Below are 20289 nucleotides of genomic sequence, written 5' to 3'. Positions count from 1 at the left end.
ATACCTAAGTTCAAAGTATGCATGCGTTACGTTTTCATCTGTCATTTGAATATGTATCTCTGCTATTTTTCCATTTTTCCAAATTAATCATTATGTAGACATCTTTTCAAATACACCTTGAATTTATATGATCTTTACAGGCAGATAAATCAATTTTCATCTTTTCATTATTTATTTTTTTACTATATTGATTCGCTTATATTCATTATAAGCCCTACTTAGCATGTCTGATGAGGAATGTTCAAGTCTATACCAATACATGAAACGGGTTATGTTCTTCTCGTAAATTTTATGATGGTACGACACTTAATCCTTAACGGGAGGGATTGTGCTTGATTTTCATACTAATACTAAACTACATTAGCTTCAGCTGGCCCTTGAACAAAAAGGTGTACTAGTTCAATGAAAATGGACGTCACACTAAACTCCAAAACATATAAATGAACTAAAACTAAAAAACATACAAAAATAACAAAGACCAGAGGCTCCTGACTTGGGACAAGCGCGAAAAAAATGCGGCGGGATTAAAAATGTTTTGTGAGATCTCAACCCTCCCCCTATTCCTCTAGCCAATGTAGAATAAACAAACACACAGTAAAACTCAGTTTAAAAGAAGTCCGTCGGAGTCCGATTGTGAACAGTATCGTGTTCATATTTAATTGGATTCATTGGACATGATTTTTCAGATCCAACGCGAAACCAGAATAGTTATTTTCTATCATGAACAAATTAATTTTACGTACTTGAGGTGTTGAAAGAGGTGGGTTTCTTCAAAGAGAGGCGAAAGGTATCCAAAAAGATAATCGAACTCATAAGTCGAAAATGAACTGACGATGCCATGACAAAAACGAAAAACAACCAAAGGGAAAACAACAGTATGAAAAACACAACACAGAAAACGAAAGACTGAGCAACACGAACTCCACCAAATTCGTTTACATGAGCGTTTACATCACAACCCTTCAAAGAACAATATATACAAATTGTTCTTGAAAACTAATGTTGTCGTCGACAAGAACGACGCAAACATCTTTCATATTAGGGTACATTCTTATAGCATCTCCAACTTATGAAGGTAGGATTCTGAAACGTTCCAAAAGTAAGACATCTGACTTCCTACCTATAACATAAAGATTTCCATTATCATCAATATACCCGGAACGGTCTATGATGAACCATCCTTGTGCATCGTTTTTCTCCACCTGGTTAACTTTGCCCGAAAACGGTATATTTATCAGATCCAACGATAATTTCATCAATATGACGTCTTGGCACGTTCTCGCTGAAATCATTAATAACTTTGAATTCATCATGTGGTAAAAGGTTTCCTACAAAATAAGAGTAGTATTTGTCGGACGTAGTAATCATGTTGGTTGAAGTAAGTAGCCCATATCAACCATAGTTGATCCATATCATATATGTGAAGCCCGCCTCGTTGTGTTGAAGACCCATTGGTGGACTTCGGCTGTTTTCTGCTCTTTGGTCGGGTTGTTCTCTCTTTGACACATTCCCCATTTCAATTCTCAATTCTATTTTCGTCGTACCGTATGCAGCAACGAAATTGTACACTACCGACCCTACAATTTCTGCACGACGATGGGCAATAAGCAAGTCACCTGTAAATACGGTATTCAAAGGTAGTTGAGTGCATTTGGAAAGTTCCAAACTAAGCATCACTTGTAAACACTGTGGACAGAAATAAGCTGCAGTACATTTATCCATATCAAATATATGAAGTGCATGCGAAATAATCTATGCCTTCTATGGAATTAAAATTAAAAAAGGTCTTCTACAATAACTTTTGTTATTTCTATATAGGGATAACACGCTGGAAAACCCACACTCCATACGAATCTTTGGCCGTTAAAAATACATAATTTTACAGTAAGTTCATAGATTTTTTAAAACTGTACCCGATAAAAAGTGTCAATAAGTTGGTTTGGGACACAGTTGTATGGGTTACTGTGCTTCCTCCAGTAAAAGCAGAACAGAAATCTTCTGGGCTCAATTTACTAGGCAGCTCAACGTAACATTTACTGTCACTGATGAGTCATTGTGACAATATGATGGGCTTCAAAATATATATATTTATATATATATATATTTATATTCTTAATATGTTTAATATGTTTAATAAAATTCATTGAATAAAATAACACAGGGAAATATCTATCAAGAACATTATACAAATAAGATTTAGACTGATGGTTTTAATTCAAGGTTAAAATTATATGTACACATGTAGGCCAATTATGGAAATAAGTATCATATGATTAATCGTTATAATCAATAACGCGATACATCTTCCGACGAATATTAATGTGATGCTGATGAAAAAAAAAGGAAATCAGCAAGCCAAGAAAAAATATGAGAGAAGAGGGTCATAAGGTCATCTATAACTTCCGGTTTAAATGAGATGACAAATGATAATAGTTCTGATAGATATAGTTGAGAAAGTAGCCAGAACATGCCTGTTTATGAAATATGTATACTAAAGAAAAATAAACGAAAAAATTTATAAGTCTGAAAGAAAGACTAATTAATGTTAAACATTCTCACATTTTTTGTTTGTTTAGGACTAACAAGATGTAGTTATAGGCTTCGTTATAACTAGTTTGTTTATTTATAAGTATAATTTTTATGTGTATATGAAATATTTTTGTAAATAATATACCTTTTTTAATTAAACATATTCATTCTAATTGTCGCTTCAGATGGATCACTGAAAAAAATATTGATTGTTTAGAATTCGTATTAATATCAGCAATCTCTTAATCACGGCTTTGTTTATGAAAAAGGAAGGAAAGTGTTGGTTGAATGTCAAACCTTATTAAAACAATTTTCAGTCCTCCCGAGGGAAAAATATTTCTTATTTTTTTCAATAAAATTTTAGAGGTTTTTTTTTTTGGTACTTATTTAAAATAGATAACACATTGATAATTTCATTTAGCAAATTAAAGCAGTAAGAACTAATTGAGGACGACTTTGAACTATCAAATTTAGTAAATGCATTAATTTATTTTGTTGCTATATTTATAGGTATTTTTTGTTATATTTATTTTGCAAATATATTCAAAAGTTTAAGTGAAGGTGTTTAGCCAATTGATAATTGAGTAATAGGAGAGGGTCAAATAGTCACTAAATACCTTGGTGGCGATCAAGTGGTGTCAACTAATGTTGAGGGCGATGGTACTGCCTCCAGAGACGTTAAACTAGCTTCTGCACCACTACTAGAAACAGTCACTAAGAACCATTATCCAGTACTCAACTTGTCAAACAATGAGCGGTAACAATTGAGTAGACTAACCACAAGAATGACGACTGGACAAGAACACTGGATATTGGCTTTGATTATTGGACACAACGCAGACATTTGTATGTAAATAAAACTATACGATCACACAACTTTATATTGGTAGAGGGAATCGTTCTACAACATCACAGGTAGATTTGCCTGATTTGTTCCAGCCGGTGATAACTGAGCAACCTAGTCAGGGACCCTGAATCAACAGGGTAGGTAAGCTAGGTCAGTTTGGAGTAATATCAACGACAGATGGTGGATTACATGGAGGTCAGAGTTATCAACGACAGTCGGAGTAGTTGTACTTGGCGGTCAGAGTTATCAACGACAGTCGGAGTAGTTGTACTTGGAGGTCGGAGTTATCAACGACAGTCGGAGTAGTTGCACTTGGAGGTCGGAGTTATCAACGACAGTCGGAGTAGTTGTACTTGGAGGTCGGAGTTATCAACGACAGTCGGAGTAGTTGCACTTGGAGGTCGGAGTTATCAACGACAGTCGGAGTAGTTGTACTTGGAGGTCGGAGTTATCAACGACAGTCGGAGTAGTTGCACTTGGAGGTCGGAGTTATCAACGACAGTCGGAGTAGTTGCAGAACTTTTGAATGTTCGAAAATTACGAAGAGTGTAATGATAGAACTGTTACAACTTAGTTATTCACACAAGAATTGTATGAACTATGCATTGCTGGATATTTAGATGTTGTTGAACTGTTGAAATGATTTTGTTTATGAATGTTGTTGTTTTTTTTTAATTTGCAAGCATTCATATTGTCGCTGATTCAAACTAAAATATAAAGTTATATTTTTTAAGAAAGGGAGGAATGTGACAATATGATGGGCTTCAATATATATATATTTATATATATATATTTATATTCTTAATATGTTTAATATGTTTAATAAAATTCATTGAATAAAATAACACAGGGAAATATCTATCAAGAACATTATACAAATAAGATTTAGACTGATGGTTTTAATTCAAGGTTAAAATTATATGTACACATGTAGGCCATATGCTGACATGTTATAATAACAATTAGTTAATGAACTGGACATACGCAAGATTAACAACTATAAATTGTCCAGATTGGTAAAAACATGTCAATTAAAGTCAGCTTGATAGATATTCATCTGTGTATCTTTAGAATAAAAACTATTATTGTCAAAGTAATAGAAATTTTGATAAACTGTTATATTCAAATGAAATTGTATATAAACTATTGCTTTTTCTGTTAGGGGGAGACCGTCCGTTATGGACACTGGTTCAGACAGGCTTGGATAAACTGTTGTTCCAAATAACCTTGTGTTGTGTTACATCATTTGTAGACGAAACGCACATCTGGCGTACAACATTTTAAACCTGGTATCTGTGAGGTCGCTAATCACTAAGGGTAATCTGTTACTTTTAGTTGTGTTGTTGAAAATTGCAAACCCGAGTGAAGGCAGTCCATTTCTAAAGATTGTACCCTTTGGTTCTATCATCAAAAGACAAAAATGTTTTCCAGTTTATGTCATCAGGTCTAATATCAAATACAGTATAACAGCTACGCATTAAGGAATATATCATAGGTTCTGTATGATATCTGAACCATCTTTCCTGTTAAACTGAATTGAAAGAAACAGCAACTAACCCAGCACTTCGTATTCTGAAAGCACAAATAAACGAATATTATTACTCTCCGGTGGACTACCATGTGTTTTCTAATTGTGAATCATATTGTCGGCCGTTCGTAATCAATCACTTTAGTTGCATGCTGACATTTTGCAACGTTTTCGTGAATTTAATTTTATTTGCACTTTTAATATTCACTTTATCTGAAAGTTTGTGTGTTCATCTTATCTAATAAAATTATTTACAGTAGAAATGTGATAGTGCTTGGGTGCTCGAGCTTCGATGCGTGGCTCTAAGTTTGGAACGTACTGTATATGTAATGTCAGTAAAACGTTGGTTTTTTTTATCATTTTTCTATGAGACATAATGATCATGAAATATTTAGAAAAACAGGTTTGCAAAAATGTGTAACCACATTATCTCCGAGACGGAGTGAAACCCAGGGCGTCGATAGTGAAGTGTAGTTGAATTCCCCACTGTTTTTTACTGCGATAAAGCCCACTCCTTTACGCAACAACTGGAAATAGTCAATGCTTCAGCAGAAGGTCTTATGATCTCTTATTGTTGACCTCTATCGGATCGATTTTACGATTTTATGGACATGCAGCGGATTATAATTTCCATTTTTCCTTGTTTTGCAGTTTTTACACAAATTATAAATTATAATAGATAAAAATGTTCAGCACAAAAATTTATAAATCAGTCAACATAGCCGAAACAGTCAACCGATTCCTTATAGAAGTTATTTCTCCTGAAAGATGATTTTTAATTGATTTTTGCATTTTTGTCAAAAATTATAGGAGTAAGAAACTTTAAAATGTCAAAAAAACAGCAAAATAAGATCTACAAGTAAGTCAACATGGTCAAACACTATATTTCTAGGATTTATTGCCATTTAATGACGTTGTTATTTCTCAACAACTTTAATAGATCGTAAAATTGTTCATAAAAATATAAAAAAAAAATGCCACTAAATAAGATCTACGTATAAACAAACATAACTGATTGCAATAAAGGGAAAAAAATGAATATCAAAATTGTATATTTTTTACCAGGTTTTATCTTGTTTTACTATTGACAGAGATTTCAAGTAGTAAAATATGCGGAATGTCTCAATTTCATGTTGCCGTATAAGATAAATTCTTATGTTTAGCTAAATATTTGAATGTTTTATTTCATGCTTAAGGAAAGACTCTTAAATCAGTATAGAAAGAATACCATCATTACATCTGACGTAACGATCACAGCAATATGACTGGTCACGTATTAGATTCATTAATTTAAAAGTGAATTTATACAAACAATATTTTCTTTGTAGTTGTGTATTGTTGTAGTTGATTGTTGTCCCATAATGTAAACATACTTTTTGAAGGTTTTTATTGGTGGTGTTTTATTATCTGTATTTGTCTCCTGGTATGTAAATATGCATATTATTTTCTGTTTGTATGGTAATGAAACAAATCCTTATAGATCTAATATTTTCTTAGTTCTGATGTAACTCTCTTGATAGCCAAGCTCAAATATAATATCACAATCCACAAAGTCCCCAATGGTGAGTTTTAAGTCAAAAGTAAATTGTTACAAGTAAAAATTATCACCATCAGTGAAATTGAGCACTATGGATCTAAAACAACTCCCTAATAATGAAATGTTAGCATAAGTGATAAAGGGGGTATCTGTGTGTAAACCAAATCATAGTCCAATAAATCATACTAGCTCAAAGCAGACAGAACTTTCAAATGAATAATATTTATAAATACAATAAATTCAATAACAAAATAGTTTGGCCCTTGAGAAACACTCAGCATAATTAAGAATTTAGGAGTTCCTGCCGAGCAAGTCAAATTGCAACCTGTAGTGTGAGGAAGAACCTGCCTGCCCGACAATACGCCAGCCGGGAATGTGAAAAGAGGCGTCTCCACGAAGGGGATGAGACTAGGCGTCTCACCTGCAGCCGGGGTGTGCAAGGTCTGCATGGGGGATAGCCCATGTGGTGCTATTACAAGTAGTAAGTAGCAGGGTCTATCAATCTGGCGCTGGAATAAATTTGATAAAATTTTCCCCGAAATGCTTGGGGATGAATGAAATTTTAGAAATGACCAGTGATAAAATTCCATCAAGGAAAACAAATAAAAAATATCACTGTTAAAAGCTGAGATGTTCCTCATGTCATGAACATTATTGGGGTTGGTGGGTGGTAAATTGAATTCTAGCACTGTAAAACTGTCAAGTTGAACTTAGTTTGACAACTGATTGCACAAAGACCATGCATATGGCTTAACACACAGATTTTGGGTACATTAATCATCTAGTGGCAGGAGATTGACAGTTTATATATACTTATTAAAGTGTAATTATTTTTATGAGACTGAAATTATTCTGCCTTTCATCACACACAGTGAATAATTGTAACAAAGATTTTATTGATATAAAATCCAAAATATGGATTGTCATCAACACACAAAGAACAATCATTAATCATTACAATCAATTATATAACAATACATAACATAAAAAAAAAAGAAGAAAGAGGTGTATATATAAATATATAATGAGTATTTTTATTTTCCCCTTCTATCTATTTGACTGAGGAGGTACAGTTTTAGATACTAGTATTACAATTTATATAATATAAACATAAAATAACTTAAGTTAGTGAACTTCTGAACGTGTACATCTCATTAATACCTTTAATGCAACATTTACTGACATCATAATCATTACTTCGAAATATGAAATAGAATTTTTCAATGTCTGAAAGATTATTGAAAGATGGTAAAATATCAGAAATATTCTGAAAAAATTTATTCCTCAGATCATTGAGTTTGGTACATTTTATGGTAAAGTGTAATTCATCTTCAACTTCAAATTTACATAGGGGGGCATAATCTGTTTTCTAAATCAATCTTTTTATGTCTGCCTTTTTCAATCATAAGGATACTATTACTTATCCTTATTCTTACAAAGTTTGAAATATCAGCTCTGTCTATATCTAATTTTAAAAAGTTCTCCATATCAAATTTCATCTTCAAATCCTTGTAGGTTCTTAATTTGTTTCCTCTTTTATCATTAACATGTATCAGATTAAGAATAGATTAGTATGTCCCCTGGTGAGATTGCAGTGTAACTTCAAAGTGTCAAATTCCAGAGAAATTAATCTCAAGATGTAGCAAGTGGTCTGTGTACGTTAATTAAATATATCCAAGATGTCAGCATGTTTACTGGAAAGATTAATTATCAAAGTTGGATGGAAATATTGTTTGTATAAACATTACTTATATTAAATAAAGTAACCTAATAAGTCGGACAATTAATACATGCTGAATTAACATAAAAATTAACATTAAAAACTGCCTATTTCATGTCTTTACTATATAAATAGGACTAGCAAATGAGGCACAACAGCACATTATTAGTGGAAAGGTATTTCTATCATAGAAGAATCAACATGGACCATTTTAGTGTAAGCTACGACCAGTTACCTATGACAGAGCCCTTCATGCATTGCACCATTCCCGATAGAATACAATACTATGCTACAAACAGTCCGGACAAAGCCGCATTTATTATTCATTCTACGTCTGGAGGTCGTGAAGTTATAACATGTGAAGATGTATACCAGCAAAGTCAGACATTTGCTAGGGGTCTTGTGCATCTTGGAATTCAGAAAAGTGACACTATAGGTCTGTTTTTTCCAAACAGTAAGGAGTGGCTTGTTTCAACCTTTGGAATATTAATGGCAGGAGCGGTTCCATTACACATGTCATTCAATTACAATAACGGTCGAGATATTATACCAGTTCTACAGGTTCCAGGAAATTGTAAAGCTATATTGATGGCTAACGAGAAGGATAGTTCCATTCGTGATTTTCTGGATAATATTCTTAAGAGAAGCAAATCCGATACTGAGAATACGGAGCTTAAAAAAGAACGTCTACTTCCTTCTCTGAAATTTGTTGCTTTAGAGAATTCAATGACAGGCTTTGAAGATTGTTGCACGATTTCGGATATCTCGAATATCGGAACTAAGTATCAGAATATAAACTTACCATTTCTCGACCCAGATGACATTGCAGCGTTTTTATTGACGTCTGGCAGTACCGGTATCTCGAAACTCGTGCCAAAGACGCATTTACAAATGCTTGAAGTCGGTCAAGGATTTGTCGCTGCATTTAACATGGAATCTTGCGATGTATATTTCAACGACAGGTTATTTAACTGGGGAGCTGGGTACCCGACCGTATTTTTGGTTTGTGGTGCTACACACGTGACCTCATCTGACCAGTTTACTTTACAGAGCATCAGTGAAATATGCAACTTTGCGATTGAAATAATTAAACAAGACAACTGTACGGTGTGTCAGTTCCTACCAGCTTTTGCGATGGAAATTCTGAAAAGAGACGAAAATGAAATAAGTCCAAGAGTTGTAGCTACCTGTGGAGCTCCTGTTCCAAAAGAATGTGCTCAAGTTGTTCCAAGATTTTGTAAAGAATTTATATGTCTTTATGGATCAACAGAAATGGGATGTGTTTCGGTGAAAAGGTCTCAAGCGGCGTCCGACTTTTCCGACTATAATGTCGGTAAACCTTTGCCGGGAGTCGAAATGAAAGTCGTCGATACCGAAGGAAAAACAATGCCACATAATGAAGCAGGGGAGCTATTTGTTCGACATCGAGTTGCTTTTGGAGGTTACCATAAAAATCCAGATAAAACAAATCAAGTACTGGGAACTGATGGGTGGTACAAAACAGATGACATAGCATTCATGAATGAATATGGAGATTTTACAGTCACAGGACGTTGTTCAGATATCATTTTATGTCATGGTGAATCAATCTCGCCATCTTACATCGAAGACGAGATTAAAATACATCCAGCAGTAGCAGAAATTTGTGTAGTTCCTGTCAGTGATCCAGTTTGCTTTCAAAAGGTCTGCGCGTGCATCGTTTTGCGAAAAGGTTCACTACTTTCAGAAGATGAACTCAGACCATTTCTATCAGTTGGTGCCAAAAGTCATTTTAAATTCGAAGAAAATACTAGAATCTATCTTTTCTTTGAAAGGTTTCCTAAAACTGCGGTTGGGAAAATTTTCCGAAGAGGTGTGAAGGAAGAAGCAGAACAAAGAATAAATGGAAGACAATGATAACTTGGTGAATATTATTATCTAAATTATGTAGATATATATGTGTATATTATACACAGTTCGATATAATATAACCAGACACAGGTACAATTATACAACAGAAATCCGAGTATTTATTAGAAATAGAATAGAAGTAAATATAGGGTATACGCTAATTAGACAGCAACCGGCCAACCGACACAAAAATGCAAAAGCCATCTAGCGTTCAATATACATTTGTGTATGTATAAGTGTGAAATGACACAATGATGTTTTACGGTGATGTTGTTTATTTATATAGTTTGTATTCATTCAAGATCTTAAGATATTGTCTTAATCGGTATTCAAATTGATTTTGTTATTTACAAATTACAACATTGCTGTATATATGTATTACTTACAGTTATAAACACTTATTGCACAACATCCTGTCGATATGACATATTTTGGCATAGAACAAGGTCGTGCTATTCTCAGTCTGTTTGTTATTTTATTTATTGGTTGTATTTTATTTTGAACTAGCTTTCAGTAACTTAGATCGGTTGTTTTTAATAGAAAAACAAAGGATATAGGGTATCCATCCATGACACAAAATCAGTACATGCACAGCAAAAAAACACACAAAAAGAAAGGAACAGCGCTTTTATTGCTGTTTTTCATCTCAAAGTCACAGTGAGACCTTCAACACGGAGCAAAAAACTCTCACCTCACTGCAAGTTGTATATTCGTAATTCTGTAAATTGTTTGTTGTTGGTGGCTTTACTGGTGAATTTAAGATAAAATGATTCATATATGTGTAGCATTTACAGTATATGTCACCACAAGAATGGCACTCTCCAGATTCGGAAGCAATAATTGGTTCACTTCAGTCCGTACCTGCAATTACCAAAGAGAACGCTATCATACTGGGCTCGATAAAGGTCTTGAATGGTTTGGGAAATTTATCAGCTGAATTCCAACGTTCCCGAATGCCACCGAAGATATTATTGGATACAATGTCTCTACACCCAGATTCAACTCTTTCCACATATTGATTCATGGTTCGACATATTGATGAAAAAGTGTCATAATTTTTAAAGGTTAGGAGAAAAGAGTCTTTTTAGAAGAATTTTTAAACGTTTATTCAAAGGATAGATATCTCCCTCATTTTCTTCATATCAAAATGTGAGATGGAAAATTCCTGATAATTTAGAAGGCGATTTTATTTATCCTTTGGTTAAAGTGTTTAAGGGGAAGCATCGGTCAAACCTTATATTTTGGGAGATAGAAAAATGATGTCATGTTTAAGGAACAAAGATTTCAACCATTTTGAAAGTATAATGATTACTAATGTATTCTGAATTGCTAGAATTTTTAACAAGGAAAAAAACTTAAAGGTATTGGACGAAAGTCAATGTAAATGCAAATACATCTGTTACTAGAAAACTACGTATCTTAATTTCACATATCATACCGATTTGGTGTGTTTGTTAATCTCGTTATCTCCAAAATTGGGTAATGTCAGTAAACATGGACGTAAAACTGTAAAACTTACACGTAACATATATCCAAATGCAACTAACCTACAAAGAAATCCTGGAGATGTAGTTTTATTCTTATTGATTGCTTATTATTCTAAATTACTTAACAAAAATAAAAACAAAAACACAAAAACAAAAAACATATCAAATACACAACCAAAAGAAAGAGCCAGTTTTACGAAGATTTGGTTTTGATTTTTTGTGTTTTAACGCCACTTTTAGGCACTGCTTTTGGGCTATTTCGTGGCGGCCAGTTTTTATTGGTGGAGCCGGAGTGCCCGGAGAAAACCATCGACCTTCGATAGGAAAACTGACAATCCTAGTCAATTGAGATTGCAGTCGAGTGCACCCGTACGAGCGGGGTTCGAACTCACAACATCAGTGTTGACTGGCTAGTGATTACAGTAGTAACTACTTAGACCATTGGGCCACCGAGGCCCCAGTTTTACGAACAGGAATAGCAATAGTCTTATTCGTCTAACAAATCAAATACGTAACATATTTGAAGAATAATATCAGTCATGGTCATTTTCAAAAGTTTCTTGTGAGAGTTGTCCTTCATTGTTAATGTGTTGTTACTTCCTTAAGAATCTATTTTACTATTTCAGTAATACAGTGTCCATATTCGCCAACCGTGAAAACAGCTCAATAGAGTTTCAGATTTTTTAATCCATCTGCGCCTGCAGGCACCCTCCTGAAACAACACCTGCATAAGTCATTATAAAAAACCGCTCATCAGACTTTACAACTCAGTGTCCACACTTGTTCATTCGCAACCAAAAAAAAAGAAGAAAAAAAAACGTTTCTCTGCATGTAATAACCAGTCAATAATATACAGTGACAGGTGATATCTATATCTAATGAGGTTCTCTCCTCATTTCAAAGGTTTTTAATAGATAGTCACAAATTTAAATATTAAATTCTATTTCTTCATTAGAGAGGGACGAAAGATACCAGAGGGACAGTCAAACTCATAGATCGAAAACAAACTGACACCGCATTGGCCATAAATAAAAAGACAAACAGACAAATAATAGTAAAGATGACACAACATAGAAAACTAAAGACTGAGCAACACGAACCCCACCAAAAACTGGGGTGATCTCAGGTGCTCCGGAAGGGTAAGCAGATCCTGCCCCACATGTGGCACCCGCCGTGTTGCTTATGTTATTACAAATCCGGTAAATAGTCTAATTCGGTAAGTCACATTCGTGAAAAGGGAAGGGTATTGTAGTTACGACATAAGGAACATATCCGATATCATCTGTGAAACGGTTATTCCATAACGGTCAACCAACTCGTGATGGCGTCCGTAAAATTTACGAAGAGATGATTTCAACTTCACTATTTGGAACTCTTGGCTTAATAGCTTCCTTGTGAGCAGCAATCCTCTATCAAGGAAATCATGATAGGAAACACAAGCCCAGGAATATCGTATCAATTGGGAGATATATACTCCGTATGCAGGCGCTGCTGGAATGTTGCTACATAGAAATGGAAAGTTCACAATTGGGAAGCTGAAATCATCTCTTTTGTCGTAAAGTTTTGTTTTCAACCGATCCTCATTGTTAATTTCTAGATGTAAGTCAAGATATGAGGCAGACATAACCGTATCTGTAGTATCCTTTATCTCTAGTTCGATGGGATAGATTCGTTCAACATAGTCACCAAATTTTGTATTATTTAGTGAGAGAACATCATCTATATAGCGGAACGTAGAGTTAAAGGATATTGCTAACTTCTTATCTTTCTTCCTAAGAAGTTCATGTATGAAGTCAGCCTCAAAATAATAAAGAAACAAATCGGCAAGAAGAGGGGCACAATTGGTTCCCATTGGAATTCCGACAGTCTGTTGAAAAACACGTCCTCCAAACGTAACAAATATGTTGTCAATCAAGAAATCAAGCATCTTGATAATGTCAGTTTCAGAGAATTTTTTGTTTGAATCAGAGTGATTCTTTACAAAGTAGGATTTATCCCTCCCTAAGACAAGATACTTGTATCTACGTTCGCCATTCTTTTTATTGAAACAAAGTAATACCAACTCTTTCAATTTGTCTTTTAGTTTGGAATGGGGAATACTTGTGTAAAGTGTAGAAAAGTCAAATGTTTTAATACTATTGCAAGATGAGAGAGTCTTAGATTTTATGTACTCTAAAAGATCTTTGGAATTTTTTAGTATCCACATCTGATTCACGCCACCTCTAGAATAGGCAGTTTCCCAATAACTTTGGAGCCCGGCTTTGATTGCTGATAAAATAGATGTTAATAATTTAAAAAGAGGTTTCGTGGAGCACTTGGAAGACCCAGCAATATACCGTTGTTTGTAAGGACACTTATGTAGTTTAGGTATCCAATACAGTGATGGAAGATCCAGTTCTTCATCTTTGGTTGAAAGTCCAAAGGAACATAGAACAGACCTATGATTATCCAGGATTTCCTCTTTGGTAAGTGTCGTGAGGGTATATGTTGAGTTTCCAAATGAATTGTCAATACCTAATTCATTTATCAAGCAGTTTATGTAAATTAATGATATTTACACACAAAAACGATGTTGTTTGGGGCTTTATCTGCGGGGACAACAACATATTTGTCATGGAGGTAGGACAAGTGTTTTGCAACATTTGGGTCTCTAAAAATTGACGTAGCGTGGGTATTGATATGCCCATTTAGTTTCTTAATTCGGATTTGTATCAACGACCTCACAGCCTTAATCCATTCGGAAAGAGTATCTACGTCTTCTTTCTCGCGTTTAGCCCATTGCCTGGCATAATCCTCGACTGAATCCATCAGTATTTTGAAGTTGTATTTCCAATTGATGGATTTAGGCTCACGATATTTCGGACCTTTGGATAACAAATTTCGCAGGGAAGTGTTATTGACAATGTTGAGGTCTCCGGTAATAACGTGGCCAGCCGGATTATATGTGAATTGGGAACTAGCACAGGTGCAATCAGGAGGTTTAGACTTGAAGTCGTCAATGTTGAGATCTTGCAAAACCTGTTTGTAATTGAAAATTTTAGTTGCAATTGGTTTGGTATAGGTATAAGAAATTATTGGTACGGACTGATCTTTAAAATAAGGAGGTATTTTCGACTGAACTAATTTATGATGAAAGATATTGCCTAAGTTAACGCCATCGAGACCTTTGTTGGCAAAGGAAAGTTTAAGAAAAGATCTTTTCTCTTTTTCATCTTTTCCAATGCGAACTGGTTTGAAAAGTCTGTGACTTGCATAACAGAGAATGAAGTTTTGAAAGGGGTGATGAATACAGTTGCGTGCGAATGTGATGAATACCTAACGGCTTTTGTATAAATGGCAGCAAGTCATTAATAGAGACATCATGCAAAGTAGGTGATGTATAATGACGATGACCATGACTGCGTCTACGTCGAGGAGTAGAGTTGAAAATATTCATCACATTCACCGAGCTACAGGAAGGACTAGATAGAATACCTATACCATCAATTTTGTCATTGCAACCATATAGTGTCGCAGTTCCCAATTGTCGAATCCAGTAGTCCTCTTTTTGTCTTCGGAGAGCCGTTGCAAGTTGAGGATTGTTAGTCTTGTTAGTTTGCATTGAGGTTGATATCTGATCTATGGCCGCATCCAAATTAATAATGTAAATTAATTACATTGGAGGCCTAGGTTAAGATTGAACATATTCGGAAACTTTTGAAAAATATTATTCAAGAATAGAATAAAGAAGACATGTGAACATAAAATGGATTTCATCTTCTACCCCACTGAGTGTGCAATGCTGGCAGAGTATTCTATACATATTAATTGGGAGTATCCCCTGCTTTCCAGATTTATGACTCTTTCGTCCGTGTCTCCCAGCTTCGATTCTTAAAGAATTCTACGTTTTTCAGGGGTTTCCATAGATAAGTAATGTTCATAATTAAAAGAATATCTAAGTTCAAAGTATGCATGCGTTACGTTTTCATCTGTCATTTGAATATGTATCTCTGCTATTTTTCCATTTTTCCAAATTAATCATTATGTAGACATCTTTTCAAATACACCTTGAATTTATATGATCTTTACAGGCAGATAAATCAATTTTCATCTTTTCATTATTTATTTTTTTACTATATTGATTCGCTTATATTCATTATAAGCCCTACTTAGCATGTCTGATGAGGAATGTTCAAGTCTATACCAATACATGAAACGGGTTATGTTCTTCTCGTAAATTTTATGATGGTACGACACTTAATCCTTAACGGGAGGGATTGTGCTTGATTTTCATACTAATACTAAACTACATTAGCTTCAGCTGGCCCTTGAACAAAAAGGTGTACTAGTTCAATGAAAATGGACGTCACACTAAACTCCAAAACATATGAATGAACTAAAACTAAAAAACATACAAAAATAACAAAGACCAGAGGCTCCTGACTTGGGACAAGCGCGAAAAAAATGCGGCGGGATTAAAAATGTTTTGTGAGATCTCAACCCTCCCCCTATTCCTCTAGCCAATGTAGAATAAACAAACACACAGTAAAACTCAGTTTAAAAGAAGTCCGTCGGAGTCCGATTGTGAACAGTATCGTGTTCATATTTAATTGGATTCATTGGACATGATTTTTCAGATCCAACGCGAAACCAGAATAGTTATTTTCTATCATGAACAAATTAATTTTACGTACTTGAGGTGTTGAAAGAGGTGGGTTTCTTCAAAGAGAGGCGAAAGGTATCCAAAAAGATAATCGAACTCATAAGTCGAAAATGAACTGACGATGCCATGACAAAAACGAAAAACAACCAAAGGGAAAACAACAGTATGAAAAACACAACACAGAAAACGAAAGACTGAGCAACACGAACTCCACCAAATTCGTTTACATGAGCGTTTACATCACAACCCTTCAAAGAACAATATATACAAATTGTTCTTGAAAACTAATGTTGTCGTCGACAAGAACGACGCAAACATCTTTCATATTAGGGTACATTCTTATAGCATCTCCAACTTATGAAGGTAGGATTCTGAAACGTTCCAAAAGTAAGACATCTGACTTCCTACCTATAACATAAAGATTTCCATTATCATCAATATACCCGGAACGGTCTATGATGAACCATCCTTGTGCATCGTTTTTCTCCACCTGGTTAACTTTGCCCGAAAACGGTATATTTATCAGATCCAACGATAATTTCATCAATATGACGTCTTGGCACGTTCTCGCTGAAATCATTAATAACTTTGAATTCATCATGTGGTAAAAGGTTTCCTACAAAATAAGAGTAGTATTTGTCGGACGTAGTAATCATGTTGGTTGAAGTAAGTAGCCCATATCAACCATAGTTGATCCATATCATATATGTGAAGCCCGCCTCGTTGTGTTGAAGACCCATTGGTGGACTTCGGCTGTTTTCTGCTCTTTGGTCGGGTTGTTCTCTCTTTGACACATTCCCCATTTCAATTCTCAATTCTATTTTCGTCGTACCGTATGCAGCAACGAAATTGTACACTACCGACCCTACAATTTCTGCACGACGATGGGCAATAAGCAAGTCACCTGTAAATACGGTATTCAAAGGTAGTTGAGTGCATTTGGAAAGTTCCAAACTAAGCATCACTTGTAAACACTGTGGACAGAAATAAGCTGCAGTACATTTATCCATATCAAATATATGAAGTGCATGCGAAATAATTTATGCCTTCTATGGAATTAAAATTAAAAAAGGTCTTCTACAATAACTTTTGTTATTTCTATATAGGGATAACACGCTGGAAAACCCACACTCCATACGAATCTTTGGCCGTTAAAAATACATAATTTTACAGTAAGTTCATAGATTTTTTAAAACTGTACCCGATAAAAAGTGTCAATAAGTTGGTTTGGGACACAGTTGTATGGGTTACTGTGCTTCCTCCAGTAAAAGCAGAACAGAAATCTTCTGGGCTCAATTTACTAGGCAGCTCAACGTAACATTTACTGTCACTGATGAGTCATTGTGACAATATGATGGGCTTCAAAATATATATATATATATATATATATATTTATATTCTTAATATGTTTAATATGTTTAATAAAATTCATTGAATAAAATAACACAGGGAAATATCTATCAAGAACATTATACAAATAAGATTTAGACTGATGGTTTTAATTCAAGGTTAAAATTATATGTACACATGTAGGCCAATTATGGAAATAAGTATCATATGATTAATCGTTATAATCAATAACGCGATACATCTTCCGACGAATATTAATGTGATGCTGATGAAAAAAAAAGGAAATCAGCAAGCCAAGAAAATATATGAGAGAAGAGGGTCATAAGGTCATCTATAACTTCCGGTTTAAATGAGATGACAAATGATAATAGTTCTGATAGATATAGTTGAGAAAGTAGCCAGAACATGCCTGTTTATGAAATATGTATACTAAAGAAAAATAAACGAAAAAAATTATAAGTCTGAAAGAAAGACTAATTAATGTTAAACATTCTCACATTTTTTTTTTGTTTAGGACTAACAAGATGTAGTTATAGGCTTCGTTATAACTAGTTTGTTTATTTATAAGTATAATTTTTATGTGTATATGAAATATTTTTGTAAATAATATACCTTTTTAATTAAACATATTCATTCTAATTGTCGCTTCAGATGGATCACTGAAAAAAATATTGATTGTTTAGAATTCGTATTAATATCAGCAATCTCTTAATCACGGCTTTGTTTATGAAAAAGGAAGGAAAGTGTTGGTTGAATGTCAAACCTTATTAAAACAATTTTCAGTCCTCCCGAGGGAAAAATATTTCTTATTTTTTTCAATAAAATTTTAGAGGTTTTTTTTTTGTTACTTATTTAAAATAGATAACACATTGATAATTTCATTTAGCAAATTAAAGCAGTAAGAACTAATTGAGGACGACTTTGAACTATCAAATTTAGTAAATGCATTAATTTATTTTGTTGCTATATTTATAGGTATTTTTTGTTATATTTATTTTGCAAATATATTCAAAAGTTTAAGTGTAGGTGTTTAGCCAATTGATAATTGAGTAAAAGGAGAGGGTCAAATAGTCACTAAATACCTTGGTGGCGATCAAGTGGTGTCAACTAATGTTGAGGGCGATGGTACTGCCTCCAGAGACGTTAAACTAGCTTCTGCACCACTACTAGAAACAGTCACTAAGAACCATTATCCAGTACTCAACTTGTCAAACAATGAGCGGTAACAATTGAGTAAACTAACCACAAGAATGACGACTGGACAAGAACACTGGATATTGGCTTTGATTATTGGACACAACGCAGACATTTGTATGTAAATAAAACTATACGATCACACAACTTTATATTGGTAGAGGGAATCGTTCTACAACATCACAGGTAGATTTGCCTGATTTGTTCCAGCCGGTGATAACTGAGCAACCTAGTCAGGGACCCTGAATCAACAGGGTAGGTAAGCTAGGTCAGTTTGGAGTAATATCAACGACAGATGGTGGATTACATGGAGGTCAGAGTTATCAACGACAGTCGGAGTAGTTGTACTTGGCGGTCAGAGTTATCAACGACAGTCGGAGTAGTTGTACTTGGAGGTCGGAGTTATCAACGACAGTCGGAGTAGTTGCACTTGGAGGTCGGAGTTATCAACGACAGTCGGAGTAGTTGTACTTGGAGGTCGTAGTTATCAACGACAGTCGGAGTAGTTGCACTTGGAGGTCGGAGTTATCAACGACAGTCGGAGTAGTTGTACTTGGAGGTCGGAGTTATCAACGACAGTCGGAGTAGTTGCACTTGGAGGTCGGAGTTATCAACGACAGTCGGAGTAGTTGCAGAACTTTTGAATGATGGAAGTTGGCGTTGCAGACAAACGAACGGATTGTTGGAGTTGACAACGACGATCGGAGGAGCAGTCCACCGGAGTCGGGGTTATGAAGACAGTCCGCAGTTGATGGTTGCGCCTTTTTCTAGAATTACGAAGAGTGTAATGATAGAACTGTTAAAACTTAGTTATTCACACAAGAATTGTATGAACTATGCATTGCTGGATATTTAGATGTTGTTGAACTGTTGAAATGATTTTGTTTATGAATGTTGTTGTTTTTTTTTTAATTTGCAAGCATTCATATTGTCGCTGATTCAAACTAAAATATAAAGTTATATTTTTTAAGAAAGGGAGGAATGTGACAATATGATGGGCTTCAAAATATATATATTTATATATATATATTTATATTCTTAATATGTTTAATAAAATTCATTGAATAAAATAACACAGGGAAATATCTATCAAGAACATTATACAAATAAGATTTAGACTGATGGTTTTAATTCAAGGTTAAAATTATATGTACACATGTAGGCCATATGCTGACATGTTATAATAACAATTAGTTAATGAACTGGACATACGCAAGATTAACAACTATAAATTGTCCAGATTGGTAAAAACATGTCAATTAAAGTCAGCTTGATAGATATTCATCTGTGTATCTTTAGAATAAAAACTATTATTGTCAAAGTAATAGAAATTTTGATAAACTGTTATATTCAAATGAAATTGTATATAAACTATTGCTTGTTCTGTTAGGGGGAGACCGTCCGTTATGAACACTGGTTCAGACAGGCTTGAATAAACTGTTGTTCCAAATAACCTTGTGTTGTGTTACATCATTTGTAGACGAAACGCACATCTGGCGTACAACATTTTAAACCTGGTATCTGTGAGGTCGCTAATCACTAAGGGTAATCTGTTACTTTTAGTT

The 20289-nt window shown here is 34.4% G+C and overlaps 1 long non-coding RNA gene across 2 annotated transcripts; it reads left to right on the top strand.

Annotated features, from left to right (window-relative positions):
* Positions 1 to 3264: 3264 nt before the first annotated feature.
* LOC127725845 (uncharacterized) lies at positions 3265 to 19378 on the top strand. Of its 2 annotated transcripts, none has more exons than XR_007993227.1 (3): positions 3265 to 3571; positions 3654 to 3858; positions 19284 to 19378. It is a non-coding gene; the product is annotated as an uncharacterized LOC127725845 (long non-coding RNA). The 2 variants fall into 2 exon arrangements; XR_007993228.1 differs by lacking the exon at positions 19284 to 19378 and adding an exon at positions 19120 to 19194.
* Positions 19379 to 20289: the final 911 nt, after the last annotated feature.

This window comes from Mytilus californianus, unplaced genomic scaffold (assembly GCF_021869535.1).
Source record: "Mytilus californianus isolate M0D057914Y unplaced genomic scaffold, xbMytCali1.0.p SCAF_15, whole genome shotgun sequence".
NCBI classification, from domain to species: Eukaryota; Metazoa; Mollusca; class Bivalvia; order Mytilida; family Mytilidae; genus Mytilus; species Mytilus californianus.
This window is presented reverse-complemented; position numbering and strand designations above follow the sequence as displayed.